The sequence below is a fragment of the Spinacia oleracea genome, chromosome 1 (assembly GCF_020520425.1).
Source record: "Spinacia oleracea cultivar Varoflay chromosome 1, BTI_SOV_V1, whole genome shotgun sequence".
In the NCBI taxonomy this organism is placed as follows: domain Eukaryota; kingdom Viridiplantae; phylum Streptophyta; class Magnoliopsida; order Caryophyllales; family Amaranthaceae; genus Spinacia; species Spinacia oleracea.
This window is the reverse complement of record NC_079487.1, coordinates 72,275,853-72,292,453: the sequence shown is the minus strand read 5'-3', so window position 1 is coordinate 72,292,453 and position 16,601 is coordinate 72,275,853.

Here is a 16,601-nt window from a genome sequence, read left to right as displayed (position 1 = left end):
AAATCCGGCATTATGACGCCGTTGGATTGAATTTTGAATTTGAAACTCGAAGTTTGGACTAGAAAATCCGGCATTATGACGCCGTTGGATTGAATTTTGAATTTGAAACTCGAAATTTGGGTTAGAAATCCGGCATTATGACGCCGTAGGATTGAATTTTGAATTTGAAACTCGAAATTTGGACTAGAAAAATTATGACGCCGTTGGATTGAATTTTGAATTTGAAACTCGAAATTTGGACTAGAAAATCCGGCATTATGATGTCGTTGGATTGAATTTTGAATTTAAAACTCGAAATTTGGACTAGAAAATCCGGCATTATGACACCGTTGGATTGAATTTGAATTTGGCATTTGTGCGTGAGGCGTGTTTGTGGGTTTTGAATCAAATGGAGTGGCACTCCTAAAAGACTTTAAATCGGCGATTTTAGATGTATGAGGCTTGAATGATGCTCCTAGGGGGTTGGTTTCCTATTTGGAGGCTAATGGGTTTTAGCAAAGCTAGAACTCGAGGTTAGCAATTCACGCGTGCAAAGACGCCCACACAATACACAAGTAGCACGTTGTCACACTAACATGGATATGAATGCGACATGCAAAGTTCTCAACCTAAGGTCGGTCTAAGTTTTGTATGATGCAAGTGGTCGGCTTTGGGTGTCAAAAGGTACTCGACTAAGAGGCGGATCCGGCGACAACTTGCACATCCACCTAAGGGACGTGTGTGTCGGCAGACGACCTCCATACTTGACATCGGGAATGTCACGCAAATGCCAAGTTTCGGTAGGCGCGGAAATGGTCACACACTTTGGGCGGGAACCGTATGGAGAGTCACCATTTCGTTGCCCCCGGGGCTAGCCCGAATGTAGAACACATCCGTATTGGGCAAGGTAGAAATTCGTTTTGCACAAATATGGTTTTCGAAATATGCATGAAATGCCTAGAAATTGAAAATTGAAAATCGCATTTGAATATTGTATTTGAAAAGCTCGTTTTTCGACATTCGTTCTCAAGGTTTGGGAGCGTCCTTCAAAATTCAAAACCAGACTGACTCCTACTTCAAAATTTGAGCAACATGGGCAATGAGCCACTGTGAGCCACTATGCTGAATGCAGGCAGTGGCTTTTGGCGCAGGGGCCTGCGCCTGGCGCCAGTGCTGGCATCCAGAACTTAAGGAGATCAGTGGCTTGCTGCTCAAAGTGTGCTCGTATTTTCGAAGTTGAAATCAGGAACTCCCCAGCAGAGTCGTCAGAATTGTAGGGGGGGTTTTTTGTACGTTGCTTTCCCTTCCTACGGGGGCGGTTTTTTGAACCTTTGTATCTTTGTATTTTGAAGGAGTCGCCACCAAACATTATTTAGGGTCTCGTTTGGGAAGACCAAAAAAATGACTCTATTAGGATAAGGCATTGAATCTTAGAAACAGATATGTGAGATCCGGGCAAGGGAACGAGATGCTTATTCCGCGAGCTTTAAAAATGATTCAAATGAGTGGCACAACATTTTCGAAAATACCCTAGTTTAGACTATGTATGTTTGAATTTAGAACAAATAGAATTTCTACTTAGTATTGTGGTCACTTTGCTTTAAAGTTAATTTAAGGGAACCTAAGATCGGTTTGTCCAAGAAATTATCTTTGTTAAGCGTGGCGTAACCTTGTATTTTGTTGTATTTAGCATGTTAGGTGATGAAAGCAATAAGCAAGTAAAGCAACATCACAATGGAAAATAGGTGCAAAATTAGTAAAGTACAAGACCGCCTAGAAATTGACTAGGAGGTAGAACCACATTGCCTAGAAGGACTAGGCAAGTAAAGTTGCGGAATTGAAATTACATAATTGAAAGTGCGGAATTGAAGTTGCATAATTGAAATTGCATAATTGAAACTGCGGTATTGAACTTGCATAATTGAAAGTGCAATATTGAACTTGAATCTTAGCACATGAGATCCGAACACCAAGCGACTCCTTAAAAATAAGTGCGCCCGACATGGATTCAAAGAAAACATCTCTACTTTAGGTCAAGTTGCTCGACCTAAAGTGTCTTAGATTTTGAACATAGAACTTGAACTTGAAAATTTTGAATCTTGAAATATTGAACTTGAAATGTTGAACTTTGAAATATTGAACTTGAACTTGAAATATTGAACTTGAAATTGAAACATTGAACTTAAGAGTCTTGAATCTCAAACATTGGACCTTTTAATGTTGAAAAGGTTTGATCTTTGATGTGCTCTTATTTTGAAATGATCCTAGTTTAGGGAAGTGATTGCAAACAACCCTAAACATTATTGGATCTTGAAACTTGAACTTGAAATTTGAAAAGTGGAGTCTTGAATCTCAAAGATTAAACCTTTAAACATTAAAGAGGCATTATCTTTGATTACTCCATGTTTTGAAGGTGATTAGTTCAAATAAGTGATTACAAACAACTTTGAACATCATTGAATCTTGAAAGTTTGCATTTTTGTATCACATAAAGTTTGGATTTTGTAAGAAATGTATGATTGTTGTAAGTGAAACTTTTAGGATTAAAAATGCCAACTTACTAATCATTTTTGAAAGAGAAAATCAAAGAAACATGAATGATTAGGGTTGGGATTTGGAATTACCTAGTTAGGTTTAGGCAAGAATTCCTTTTAGACCTCCCAATTGTTTAGAACTTGGAAATTGTATTTGAGTTTGGAGGATTTTTGTATTTTGATTTGAGTGGCAATTTTTTTATTACGACGTTGTGTTTTGATTTTTGCCTCCCATAATGCTCAGATTTAGGGGTTTATGTAACACCCTAATAATTCCTTGCTTTTTATAAAACATTTTTCGACTTAAAACACAGGAATTACCAAGATATTACCGCCACCGTGATAACGACTAAGACTATTTACCAGAATTACGCAGCGGAATTAACTAACTTTCAAACATATTAAATAAATAGTTAATGGTCATTAAAACAAGTTGGAACCGTTGAGGCCCAAACTAAAACAAACCATTTGAAATCCATTAACTGAAATAGTAGTAGTCATGACTTTAAAATAAAACAGAGTTTATAAAGTACGGAAAAATAAACTCTCAACTCGAATCCCATGATAACTTCTCCCGCAAGTTATCTCTACAAAACTGCTTTATTAAAATCTACTCCCCAACAACGCAAATGCAATTGATGGATCATCATAGGGTCATTAAGGCAAAGGCTATGACCAGAAGACATGAAGCACGGAGTCAGCAAAAGCTGAGTATGAACAAGCTAGAATACCATTCTATCCTAACATGCTTCACTCGACAATTAAATAATCAACATGCAAAAGCCATGTAATAAACAAACAATCATGGAGACAAGATTCGACACATGACACGACTCTTGACTCACAGATTAATAAAAAGTAGCTTCGAACGGGTAAAGTAAAGTATCCTCAAAAGGAAAGAAAAGGGTGATGGGAGCCAACCATACACCAAAATAATAAGTCGGGCTACTACCGACAGTCGGGCCATACCGACAGAAATTCCAATGCACAACGGCATAAAAGAAGAATGAAACAACGTCTTGTATCATTCGAGGAGTACAAGTTTTCCGGCAAGTCCCCCCCCATTGTTCATACTCAACGTATATACGTTCCAAGAGTTTTGAAGATATTTTGGGTTACACTTTACGTTAATTAATATATTGTGTTCAAGGCGACTCAAGACACAACATACAAACAATCGAACAATTACACAATTCAACAATGACACTTCATTATTTTACTTCTTTAAGACTTGTGATCAAACATAGACTCAAGTGAAATTACTCCCATTGTTCCTTCTCAAAAACACTGTTTGAGATAACCCGACATTGCCTACTAACAAGCGGGGTGTGCCCTTAGCACGCATTGTCCTTAATTCAATTCACATAGACTCTCTAACATATTCTACCCCTTGGTAGAATATATGTTGCTCACTGGCAACATTCGATTGGCTCAAAAATTATGCTAGACATCCTGTACTATAGCATAATAATAATAACAACTTGCATGCGCACTACTCATACATGCAAACCAACTTGAATAACATGCTTGACATAATTCAACGATTATAAAAGTCCATAACATTATAGTTCAATAGAATCTATAAAGCATAATTCAATTCATAGCATGCTCGTTCACATAGATTCAATAATAATAATAACATGCTCGTTCTCAATATCAAACATGAATTCATAAAACATATTCATTCCCAATCATCAAACATGAATTCATAATAGCATATAAGTTCACATGATTCGCATTCAATACACTTCACAAAGTCCTCAAGGGATGGGTGGTCACCCTAATCTTGTACGTACCTGGAATACCTAAGTACGGGGGCCAATGTGCGAATCACGACTCATTAGAAATCAACTCCTATAAACAAAACAAGAGAACTAAATTATTATCCATGTTTACTAAATTTCCAGAAATTATTTAAGAAACTAAAACTCTTAGTTTAATTAAAAATCATTCATTAAATGGTAATTTAATAGTCTCAAATAGTCAACTCAAGTCCTAGCATAAAAACATTGACTTTTTTTAGCTTTAAAACCCTTAAAAACCAACCTTTTAATGCTTATAAACATTCTGAAAATTTATATTGATTCCCATAATTTAAATTGTCATTAAATTATGTAAATCAATTGCTCAATCAATTTGAAACCAAAACCCTAACAATGGTTTAAATCCGAAAACATGTTTTGACTTCAAAAATCAACACTTTATAAACATATAAAATCTGAAAATTATAAACTCAATCATCAAAACCAATTTCTTTAATTAAAACATACTACTAACCCAATACGGTGTTCATAACCGTTTTAATTAATCTAAACAACCCAATAATTAAACTTAATCACAATAATTAAATCAATTTAAAACTGAAAATTAATATTTTTGAAAACGTAATTTGATTATCCCAATTCAACAACACACACACACACAACAATTAATTGTGTTGTGTGTGTGTGCGTCGAACAAACAACGCAACACAACAACAACACACGCACGCACCGCAGCAGGAAGTGCGCACGAGCACGCGACGAAGGGCGAGAGGGACAGGGCGCTGGGCGCGCGACACAACGACGAGCGGGCACGAGCCTCGCGTGGCTGCTGGGCGGGACGACGCACAAGAGACACACCGCAACAGCGAGGGCGCTGCGCTGCGGGGAGAGGCAACAAGAGAGAGGGGCAGTGAGGGATTGCGCGCACGGGGATGGGCACGAATGCCTTGGGCTGCACGCAAGGCTGGTCGGACGAGAGGAGAGGAGAGGGTGCCGCAAGGAGAGAGAAAGTGAGGAGAGAGAGGGAGTGCTAAAATTTTTGTGAGGGTTTAATGAGAGGGTCTATTTATAGTTTTTCTCTCCCTTGTGGGCTAGGTGTTTTGGACAAATTCTACCTAAGGTTGAATTCGTCGGAGGGAGGGGGTGCTAACAATCCGAATAAGCAAGGAAATATAAAGATGGAGAGAACAAGGATATGAACCTCTTACAGAAAAAGGGGGAGAGGAGTAGTTTATTATATGAAGTGTGAATGTGTATGAATCCCGTGTCCACAAACTAACATAGCTAAGCCATTTTATAGGCTTTTCATAATAAGAGTGTAACGTTCACACTTAATTGTACATAATTAGGCATTAAATGAGTAATGATGGCTTGCTTATCAATGGTTCGTAACCGCTGCATTTAATCAAGGAGTAATTGGGTATAACTCCCATATCATTCAATCGCTTGTAACCATTCACATTCAATCGCTTGTAACCGTTCATTTACTTCAGTCGTTTCCCTTGGTCAAAGCCCATAGCCTTTATTACTGTCTTGATGGTTGTCATATGATCATTTGAATGGGTCTCCCTTGCCACGCCACGGGGACGTTATTTTACCGCCCAAACAATTGTCCCCAAACCCATTTTCGAATTCTTCCGAGAAGCCCAAAGGAGAGAATGGGTTTAATCTTCAAAAAAGGAAGGAAAATAACTTCCCAACTTCTTACCAACCAGCAAGATAAGAATGCCGACCGATCCTGAGAAAATGACAACATTAACAGGTACACGGTTAACGTTAGTATAAAAATAAATAAGTAGAAGATATGGGGTGACGAGACTTAGTCGTCTATGATTGGAGTTTTTGTAGGGGCCGGCAGGTCGTCCCGCTAGAGATTGACGAGATGAAGTCGTCGGTTGATGTCGTAACTCTGACTGACGACATGGAGGCGTTGTCTGCTGAAAATGCCGAGCTGAAGGCGTCGCTGGACAAGGTTGGGAGTGTGTCTCGACCTAAGCCCGTCATTGTGGTGTCACCTTGGAGGCCGCCAAACGCTTCCACCGATGCTACGGTGACTAGGGAGACTAGAGCGTCTCTACCTGCTAAATTCAAGCTGTCGCCTCCAACTCGAAAGAGGAAGCTCACTGTGGAGTTCCCTGACGACTTCAGGTCGGCAGGTGCTCCACAACATCAGCTTTAGCCAGAAGTTGACCGCCTGTGGATGCTGGTCAGCCGAGAGCGTCAAGAGACCCTGTCCCCAGTTGCTGCAACTGTTGAGGGCGTCTCGGATGCTTGGAAGGTATGTTTTACTTTAGTGCCTCAACTTTTATTAATGTATGTCGTCTTTATGTCGTCGTATGGTGACTAATATGCCTTCTTCTTTCTTCTTCTCATTTTTTGTTGTCAACATGGGCCCTGCAATCTGCTTTGGCTACTCGCCATCATAACAATAGAAGATCAGTTAGTGAAAATAAAGAGTGACATAAAAAAAGCTAAACAGGAGGTCGATCGACTTGATGGCGTGGCCAAGGAGGCGACGACCAAGGCCGAGACACTGGACGCGGAGCAGGCAATGGGTGCTGCTGAGATTGCTACGTTGAACGCCGAGACGGAGGCGCTGGCTACTGAGGTTGACGAGCTGAAGACGTCTCTTACCAAAGTCAAGGCGAGGATTTTCGAGTGTGCTGGTTACTACACTTGGAAAATGAAGGCTGAGATGATGAAAGACTTCAAGGCGGGCAAACATGGGAACTGGACTCCAGAGGAAGATATTGCCCGGTTCAACGCTGCATTCCCAGAGGAGCATGTCCCCCCCGGTGCCGTTAGCGATGGGGAGGACATTGAGGTGGGTGCAACAGCAACCAGCCCAATGCCGAGACGGTGGCGGCACCGGGCAATGGCGAACAAAGGGAGAATGCAGGTCCAGCAGATCCTCAGGAGTAGCTCTGTCCCCCCTCAAAATTTCAATGGTGACTTGGTTTTTTTTTTTGGACTTTGGAGAGGTCAAAAAATATTATGGCCGTGTTTCGTCCTGATGGCGGCAGCCTTTGTGTGTGTGTTTTGGGCTTGTCCAAGGGGACAATTCATGTAAATATCCGTGGATTTTTTATTTCCATGTTTGGTTTGTGTGAATTGCTTGTGTTTGGAAAAAACGTGGTTGGTTTGGTGTTTTGTTTTTGCAGGTTGGGCACATACCTCGAGTTCGACTTTGGCGACGCCTCCAGCCTGTCAGAGGAGAATCTGCAAAATGTATACTGTAGCAAAAATGTAGATCTGTATTCTACTGTGTATGTAATGTACATTGTAGTGTACCAGGCGTTTTTGTAATGGCCTAAATTGTGTTTTGTAGTTTGTAAGTTTGTAATATGTAATGTGTAAGTCGTTTCCCAGGCATTTTGTATTGGCCAATGTTTCCCAGGCGTTTTGTATGGCCAACGTTTCCCAGGCATTTTGTATGGCCCAATTTGTAAGATGTAAATCGTAAATGTAAATTTGTAAATGTAAGTGTAATTGTAAATGGTTTCCCATGTTTCAACAGGATTTGTGTATTGTATGTATACACCTTGAAGTTGTTCCAAGATGGATCGTCATGACTGTTTATTCTGCAAGACAAGCTAAAGGCGTCAAAGTTGACCGTTGAGTGTGCCAACGGCCCTCCGATGCTTAAGTCAGTAATGGTAAGAAAATGGAAAATTAAGAAAAGAGAGGATCGAGTTGTCTAGCGTGGATGGATCTTGAAAAATACTTAGCTGGTTTGGGAATCGTCTAGCGTGGATGTTATCCTCTGCGTAGTGTTTGCGACGGGTTCGTGTTGTCCCCCGTCTTGGAGTCGTCGGTTTGATTCGAGCAATAGTGACATGTTCATCTCTGCAAGTGGGGCGTTTGCAAAAAAGAAAACATACTTGTACAAAATGAGTTAGAGACTAGAAATGATACAACTTTAAGTTGTCCAACTTCTCGGTATTGGTTTTCCATCTCTTTCTGCCAGTTCGTATGCACCATGACCTGTTCGTCTTTCGATACGATAAGGGATTCCCCATGTTGGAGCCAACTTTCCATGTCGCGGATCTGTGTTGGGGAAGACTTTCCTTAACACCTAGTCGTCTTGCTGGAAGATTTAACTCGTACATTCTTGTTGTAACTTCTTGCGGTATTTTGTTGGTATGACACCATTTTAACCTTGGCAGCGTGCTGTTGGAATCTCGACTTCAGATGGGATCGCGACTTCACATCCGAACAGTAATGAAAATGGGTTGTCGTCGGTTGTTGTTTTGGGTGTCGTCCTGATGTGGGAGTTTGTAATTGACTTGTGGAAGATTGTTCATTGATTGAGAAGGTATCTTTTGTGATGGTTGGATGCATGAGGTGGACAATAGGAATCGTGGTTAGTTTGGTCAGGTTGATGTTGGAGCCCAGGTTTGCTAGTGCGTCGGCTTGGGTGTTTTAATCAGTTGGGATTTGCTTGAGGTTGCACAAATTAAATTTTTTTGACAAGTGCCTTGGCTGTCTCGAGGTAGGCTTGCATCTTGGAATCTTTTGCTGCATAAGAACCGTTAATTTGACTAATAATCAATAATGAATCACAGCGTACCTCAAGTCGTCGAATGTGAATGTCGCGAGCTAGCGTCAATCCTAAGATCAGGGTCTCGCACTTCGCTTCGTTGTTGGTAGATTTAAACTAGCAACAGGTGGATTGTACTATCATGTTCCCTTGTGGAGATTTTAGCACAAGTCCTAATCATGTCCCCCGTATGTTGGAAGATCCATCAGTGAACAATGTCCATGTTGGTGGAACAAAGTCGTCTTACAGCATGTTGACTTCATGGTCGACATCATGTTGCATATTTGGGTTGATGTCGTAACACCCTAACTGGACGGCCCATTTATACATCCTTGTTTCGACGCTAAGTAACGACTTACTGAAGTAGAAGACTAGTAGTTTCTTTACTGTCATCATCTTGTGCAAGGACTACGCTGATTGTGGATTCTGTGACTGCGAGATACAATTGCAGCTCCTCCTTGTCCCGTTCTTCCTGAGTATGTCGTAGAATAGTTTGCATTTGTCGGGTATGTTGTCGATCCATGTTGACCACATGAAGTCGTCAATCTGTTCACCTTTGTGTGCTATCGCGTTTAAGATGTTAGGCTATTGCCTATGTGGTTACATGGTTTTGCGTATGTCGTGTTGTAGCTTTGGAATGATTTTTTTGTCTCCGTCTGCTATGCTTTTGTTGATCTTGACAAGATTCTTGATGTAATCCAAGTTGGTGTTTTCGTCATTGACAGTGTCGTCAATCATCATCGACAATGTCGTCGGACGTCATTAACAGTGTCGGCGGACGTCATCAACTTTATACCTGCAATCAAAGTCTTGTGTGCGATATTATCACAAAAAATAAATCATATAATTGCATTGTTAGTTGTAGCATATAAATAAGATTATGATCAACATTTAAGATCATGAATATGAGTAAAGTATACTATCTCGTCCCCCTGTGGCAACTTCAAGAAAGTATTTGAGTTGGAGTTAGTCACAAATAAGATGTTGTATGCCAATATCTGTTGATGGATATTTGTAACGCCATGATGAATTGTCCCTATGTCCTTGACATTCTGATTGTGTCGTCTTCATGTCGTTGTTAGTGAATCACATCCTCATGATCGTCTTTTCAAACTTTCTTTTGCAGAGACGTCACTAGCTAGTTGATGTCGAGCCAGCACTGCCTCGACATGGAGTTGGCATCAGGAGACGACTTATGGGTGTCGCAACATTAACCTTTCTGACGACATCATTGGTTTGGGATTTGTGACGGTAAACAATGACAACATGGTCTTTTACGTATCTCGTTTTCTTAGTCATTTGAAAAGGTGAACCTGTTCACAACAACACTAAGGTGAGTTGTTAAAATAACATGAATATGAGTGGAGACTTATCTCTATTATCCGTTGAGGAGCATCGTTGTATGTTATGAATCTCCAAGCGTCAACGTCTCGTGACTTGAAGTGGTGTTTTCTAAGTTGTCCTTCATTCACGGTATGTCGTTCACTTGGTGGATGACGATGTCATGACTGTCACCTGCCACAAATCCAATGGAACCAAGCGAAACAATTAGTTAAATCTGATAGTAAGGGAATCCATTACCCATTTTTTGTCTCGTCAAGGATTGACGTCTTCATGAAGACGATCTAGTCGGCCTGCATATATATGACACCACTTCACGAACTCATCAGGTTTGGATTGTTTGACGTCACTCCACACTATGACGTCGATCCGTACTTTGATGACGACACATCTCTATCGACGCGCGCTCCGACATCGTCTCGTACTTTGATGACGACATTGTCTCGTCACATATACCTTCAACGTACACATGCTGCCACTGACTCGTACTTTGATGACGACATGGTCTCGGCACATCTTTTGATGACGACACGGTCTCGACTCGTCTTTTGATGACGACACGGTCTCGACACATCTTCTGATGACGAGGTGGGTTTGTACTCATATTGGGGAATGACGGCGATGGAGGTTGCGGATCTAATATGTGATTGTAGAACTTCATTCTCCCCCTGGAGAAGGCTTGAGATGGCGAGTAACATCATTGGATGAGATTAGGAATGCGAACATGGTGGAGAATTGGGTTATTTTTAGTGAACGGATGAGATTATCAGGCTCTTCTTGATTGTCAGCCCCACGGTGGGCGCCAAATTGTTTTGGACAAATTCTACCTAAGGTTGAATTCATCGGAGGGAGGGGGTGCTAACAATCCGAATAAGCAAGGCAATATAAAGATGGAGAGAACAAGGATATGAAACTCTTACAGAAAAAGGGGGAGAGGAGTACTTTATTATATGAAGTGTGAATGTGTATGAATCCCGTGTCCACAAACTAACGTAGCTAAGCCATTTTATAGGCTTTTCATAATAAGAGTGTAACGTTCACACTTAATTGTACATAATTAGGCATTAAATGAGTAATGATGGCTTTCTTATCAATGGTTCGTAACCGCTGCATTTAATCAAGGAGTAATTGGGTATAACTCCCATATCATTCAATCGCTTGTAACCGTTCATTTACTTCAGCCGTTTCCCTTGGTCAACGCCCATAGCCTTTATTACTGTCTTGATGGTTGTCATATGATCCTTTGAATGGGTCTCCCTTGCCACGTCACGGGGACGTTATTTTACCGCCCAAACATTAGGTTAGGGTAATTTTGAGTTGGGCTCATTACCGGGCTCATTTAAGTTTACTCCTTGCAGGCTTTGATGGGTTTAATTAAAACAAAACGACCGGGCTTTAAGTTTATTAAATTCGTTTTTGAAATACGACCCAACAATTCCCGATTAAATAAATTCCTTGAATTTATTTAATAAAAATCCGGTTTTCGAAATAATTAAAATTTAAATTAATTAAAAACAAAAGCGCATTTAATTCTCATTAAATGAAATTAATTTATAAAAATACACGAAATGTTTTATAAATATAATAAAATATATTTATAATTATAGAAAAATACGAGGTATTACAGTCTACCCTCCTTAAAAGAAGTTTCGTCCCGAAACTTTGGCACGGAAATCACAATTTTAAAACTAAACTTGAGACTATTTTGAGACTTAGTGTGTTTTCTTTGCAAAAAGTTTTAGTTGCTGTACTGTTTAAGTAATTCAACATGACAATAAATAGTGAAACTTCACTGGAAACAACGATTCAAGCATATCCTAAAGGATAAATTAGGTAAATAAGGTAAAAAGCGCGAAATTCTACCGCACTCTACCCCCCTTAAAGAAAATGAGTTACGGCCCCGTAACTCAACTAACCTCGGGAAAAAGCTCGGGATATTTCTTTCTCATTACCTTCTCTGCTTCCCAGGTAGCTTCCTCGGAGTCTTGGTTAGACCACAACACTTTTACGATCTTAACGTCCTTAGTTCGAGTGCTACGCACTTTGCTATCAAGTATCTTGACAGGTCTTTCCTCAAAGGTCAAACTTTAGTCTAACTCTATGGTCTCCGGTTGTAGTACATGAGACTTATCCGGGACATACTTCCTCAACTGGGATATATGAAACACATTATGCACTCTATGCAAGTCCATGGGCAAGGCTATTCTATACGCTACCTTCTCTATCCGTTCTAAGATCTCATATGGGCCTATATACTTTGGGCTAAGCTTTCCCTTCTTCCCAAATCTCATTACACCTTTTATTGGTGAAACCTTTAGCAACACTTTGTCACCTATTTGGAACTCTTCATCCCTACGCTTTAAATCTGCGTAGCTCTTTTGGCGATCTTGCGCGGCTTGGATTTTGGACTGAATAGTCCTAACCTGATTCATAGTGTCCTCTATCAATTGGGAACCTAGTACAACGGTTTCACTAATGTCACTCCAACATAGTGGACTTCTGCATTTTCGTCCATACAGGGCTTCGATTGGTGCCATTCCAATACTGGCATGATAGCTATTGTTGTATGAAAACTCAATTAGATCTAGGCTATCTTCCCATCCACCTTGGAAATCAATCACACAATCTCTTAGCATATCTTCTAAGGTTTGAATAGTTCTTTCGGTTTGTCCATCTGGGTGGAATGCTGTGCTCATTTTCAATGTGGTACCAAAGTTCTTCTGCACACTTTTCCAGAAATTCGAAAGGAATCTAGAATCTCTATCTGATACCATATCCTTAGGAACTCCATGTAATCTCACTACATGTTTGATGTAAGCTTTGGCAAGTTGTTCTATTTTCCAGGTTTCTTTCATTGGTATGAACACTGCCGACTTAGTCAATCTATCGACCACTACCCAAATGGTGTCATTTCCACTTTTCGACTTGGGTAAGCAAGTGACGAAGTCCATTGAGATACAGTCCCATTTCCAACTCGGAATTTCTAAAGGTTGGACCTTTCCCTGAGGTCTCCTATGCTCAATCTTAACCTTCTGACAAGTCAAACACCTTGCCACGAATTCAGCCACTTCGTTTTTCATCCTTGGCCACTAATAGACCTTCTTCAGATCCATATACAGCTTGTCACCTCCCGGGTGAACAGAATATGGTGTATTGTGACCTTCTCTCATCAACTTCTCTTTTAGTTCACCACACTTTTGAGGTACGCACCATCGTCCTTTATACCTCAAACTTCCATCCGCATGGACCTTAAAATCACTCTCTTTTCCTTGCGAAATCTTTTCCTTGATCCGCTCCAACTTAACATCACCAGCCTGATTCTCCCTGATTTCATCAAATACTGACGACTGGATGGTTAAGGCATTCATCATACTCTCAAGGAATTCTCCACTCACTATTTCTAGATTCAGTCGCTGCATGTCCTTACACAGCTCGTTAGCAACTACTAACGCATTCACACCATGACTTGATTTCCTACTCAAGGCATCTACAACTACATTGGCTTTTCCCTCATGGTATTGAATATCTAGATCATAGTCCTTGATCAACTCTAACCACCTTCGTTGGCGCATATTTAGGTCGTTCTGTGTGAAAATGTACTTTAAGCTCTTATGATCCGTAAATATCCTACATTTCACACCATACAGATAGTGTCTCCATATCTTCAATGCAAACACTAGGGCGGCTAACTCTAAATCATGGGTAGGGTAATTGCATTCATATGGCTTCAACTGCAACGCTCAGGTAATCACCTATCAAACGAAGGAGGCTATAAAGGCAATGCTCAGGTAATCACCTATCAAACGAAGTCTAATCTCAAGATCGCAAGATTTGGATTGTCCTCCCATAAATCGGGATGAGATGCTTAAAAGTTGTACAAGGCCACTCGGAGAGCTAGAAACTGTGAAATGCATAGCCGTGCTCAGATGAATCATAGGCTATGATTATCTGCTTATTTGATCAGTTGAACTCTGAAACCGAGAAACACCTCTGGACATAATAAGGATGGAAACTCTTACCTTATGTTCAAGAGCAAGCATCGAGCAACAAAGGAATTAGGAAATGCACACTTGTCCCTAAGGACAAGTGGGAGACTGAAGGAAATAATGCCCTTGGTCCAAGTATGCATTCAATGTTAAGTCTAATAAATGCGGTTCAGTATTAATTAACAAGTTAATAATTCAGTGAGATCAAGTGAGCTGAATGCCTAGCTAGAGGCCGCTTCAGTTCAAGTGGAATTAATGATATTAATCACCAGCTTACTCTTGACTGAACCCATAGGGTCACACAAATAGTACGTAAACGGATCAAGTATTTAATGGCATTAAATACTCTATCTATGGATATTCGGAATCGACGGATCTTGGTTTCAGTGGGAGCTAAGATCGTCACAAGCAAGAAATGAATACTCCGGAAACGATGATATTGCCGGAAACGGAAATATGGATCGCATCGGAAATTTAAATATTATCCAAGTCGTAGATGTTGCCGGAAACGGAAACATGGTACGTATCGGAAAATATTTTCGGAAATGGAAATATTGCCGGAATCGGAAATATTGCCGGAAACGGAAATATTGTCAGAATCGGAAATATTATCGGAATCGGAAAATAGTTCCGGAAACGGAAAAATTAAATATTTGTTCGAAACGGAAATTAATTCCGGAATCGGAAATATTAAATATTGTTCGTATCGGAAATGAATTCCGGAACCGGGAATTTAATCGGAAGCGTATCGTACGAATAAGCATCGGACGAGGCCTGCCGGACGAAGGCCAAGCCAGGCCATCGCCCAGTAAGCAAAGACGCGCGCCAACGCCCAGCCCAAGGCAGCACCAGGCCCACCGCAAGGCAGGCCCAGCACGCCAAGGCAAGGCTGCCAAGCGTGGGCTGCGTGGGCCGAGCGCACGCGTGCGGGCGCCCTCGTGGCTCCGTGCGTGTGTGTTTGTGTCCATGCACAATTCCTAAATCTATTAGGATTTGGTGTGTGATTAAATTCCTATTCCTATTAGGATTATTTAATTAATTAGAGTCCTTGTAGGATTCTAAGTTTAATTAAATCGTATCCTACTAGGATTCCAATTCCCTTTCCAAACCTCTATAAATAAGGGCCTAGGGTCATAATTTATGAAGACGATTGAAGTATTCAAAGGGTAAGTTTTTGAAAGAAAATTCAGCCATACACTTGCACAACAATAGCCGAAAATTCTTAGCACCTTAAGGGCGATTCTAGTTGGTCAATCTTGAGGCGGATCCGGACGTACTGTGGACTATCTACGGAGGGACGACACTTGGAGTCCTAAAGACTTGTTCTTGTTCGGTTCGGGCGCAGCTAGGGAAGGCACGCTACAAAGTGTATGCATCTATACTATGCTAAATGATTATGTGTTAATAATATGCTTTCCTGGCTTTATGGTTTTTCCGCATGATTTATGTATTGTCATATGTATCATAACCTAACACTTAGAGGCATCACTATACACATCATAAGTACCGCTCTCATCTGGCAAAGTTAACATTGGCGTGGTTGTCAATCGCGTCTTTAAGGTTTGGAACGCTTCCTCACACTGGTCATTCCACTCAAACTTTGCTTCTTTCTTCATCAAGGTTGTCATTGGTTTTGCGATTCTAGAAAAGTCTTGCACAAAGCGTCTATAATAACCCACTAAACCAAGAAAACTTCAAATATCGGTGACACTCTTGGGTGTAGGCCACTCACTAACAGCTTTTATCTTTGCAGGATCCACTGCAACTCCTTCCTTGGATACAAAATGTCCTAAGAACGCAACTCTTTCCAGCCAGAATTCACACTCGAGAATTTGGCATACAACTGATTGTCTCTTAGGGTACTCAACACTAACCTTAAGTGTTCCGCATGATCCTCCTCATTCTTAGAGTAGACCAGAATATCATCTATGAAAACCACTACAAACTTGTCCAACAATGCATGGAATACTCGGTTCATTAAGTCCATAAAGATTGCAGGTGCATTGGTTAACCCAAATGGCATAACTGTGAACTCATAATGACCGTATCTAGTCCTAAATGCAGTCTTTGGTATATCGTGCTCTGCGATTCCCAACTGATGATAACCTGACCTCAAATCAATCTTTGAAAACATTCCCGCTCCTTTCAACTGGTCAAATAGATCATCTATCCTAGGCAAAGGATGCTTATTCTTGATTGTGACCTTATTGAGTTCCCTGCAGTCTATACAGAGTCTCATACTACCGTCCTTCTTCTTCACAAACAAGACTGGCGCTCCCCAAGGCGATGCACTTGGTCTAATATAACCTTTCTATAGAAATTCATCAAGCTGACCTTTTAGCTCACTCATTTCTGCTGGAGCCATCCGGTATGGGGCTTTCGAGATGGGTGCAGTTCCGGGTGCTAAATCTATGGTAAAATCGATTGGTCCATTGGGTGGCATTTCCGGGATCTCTTC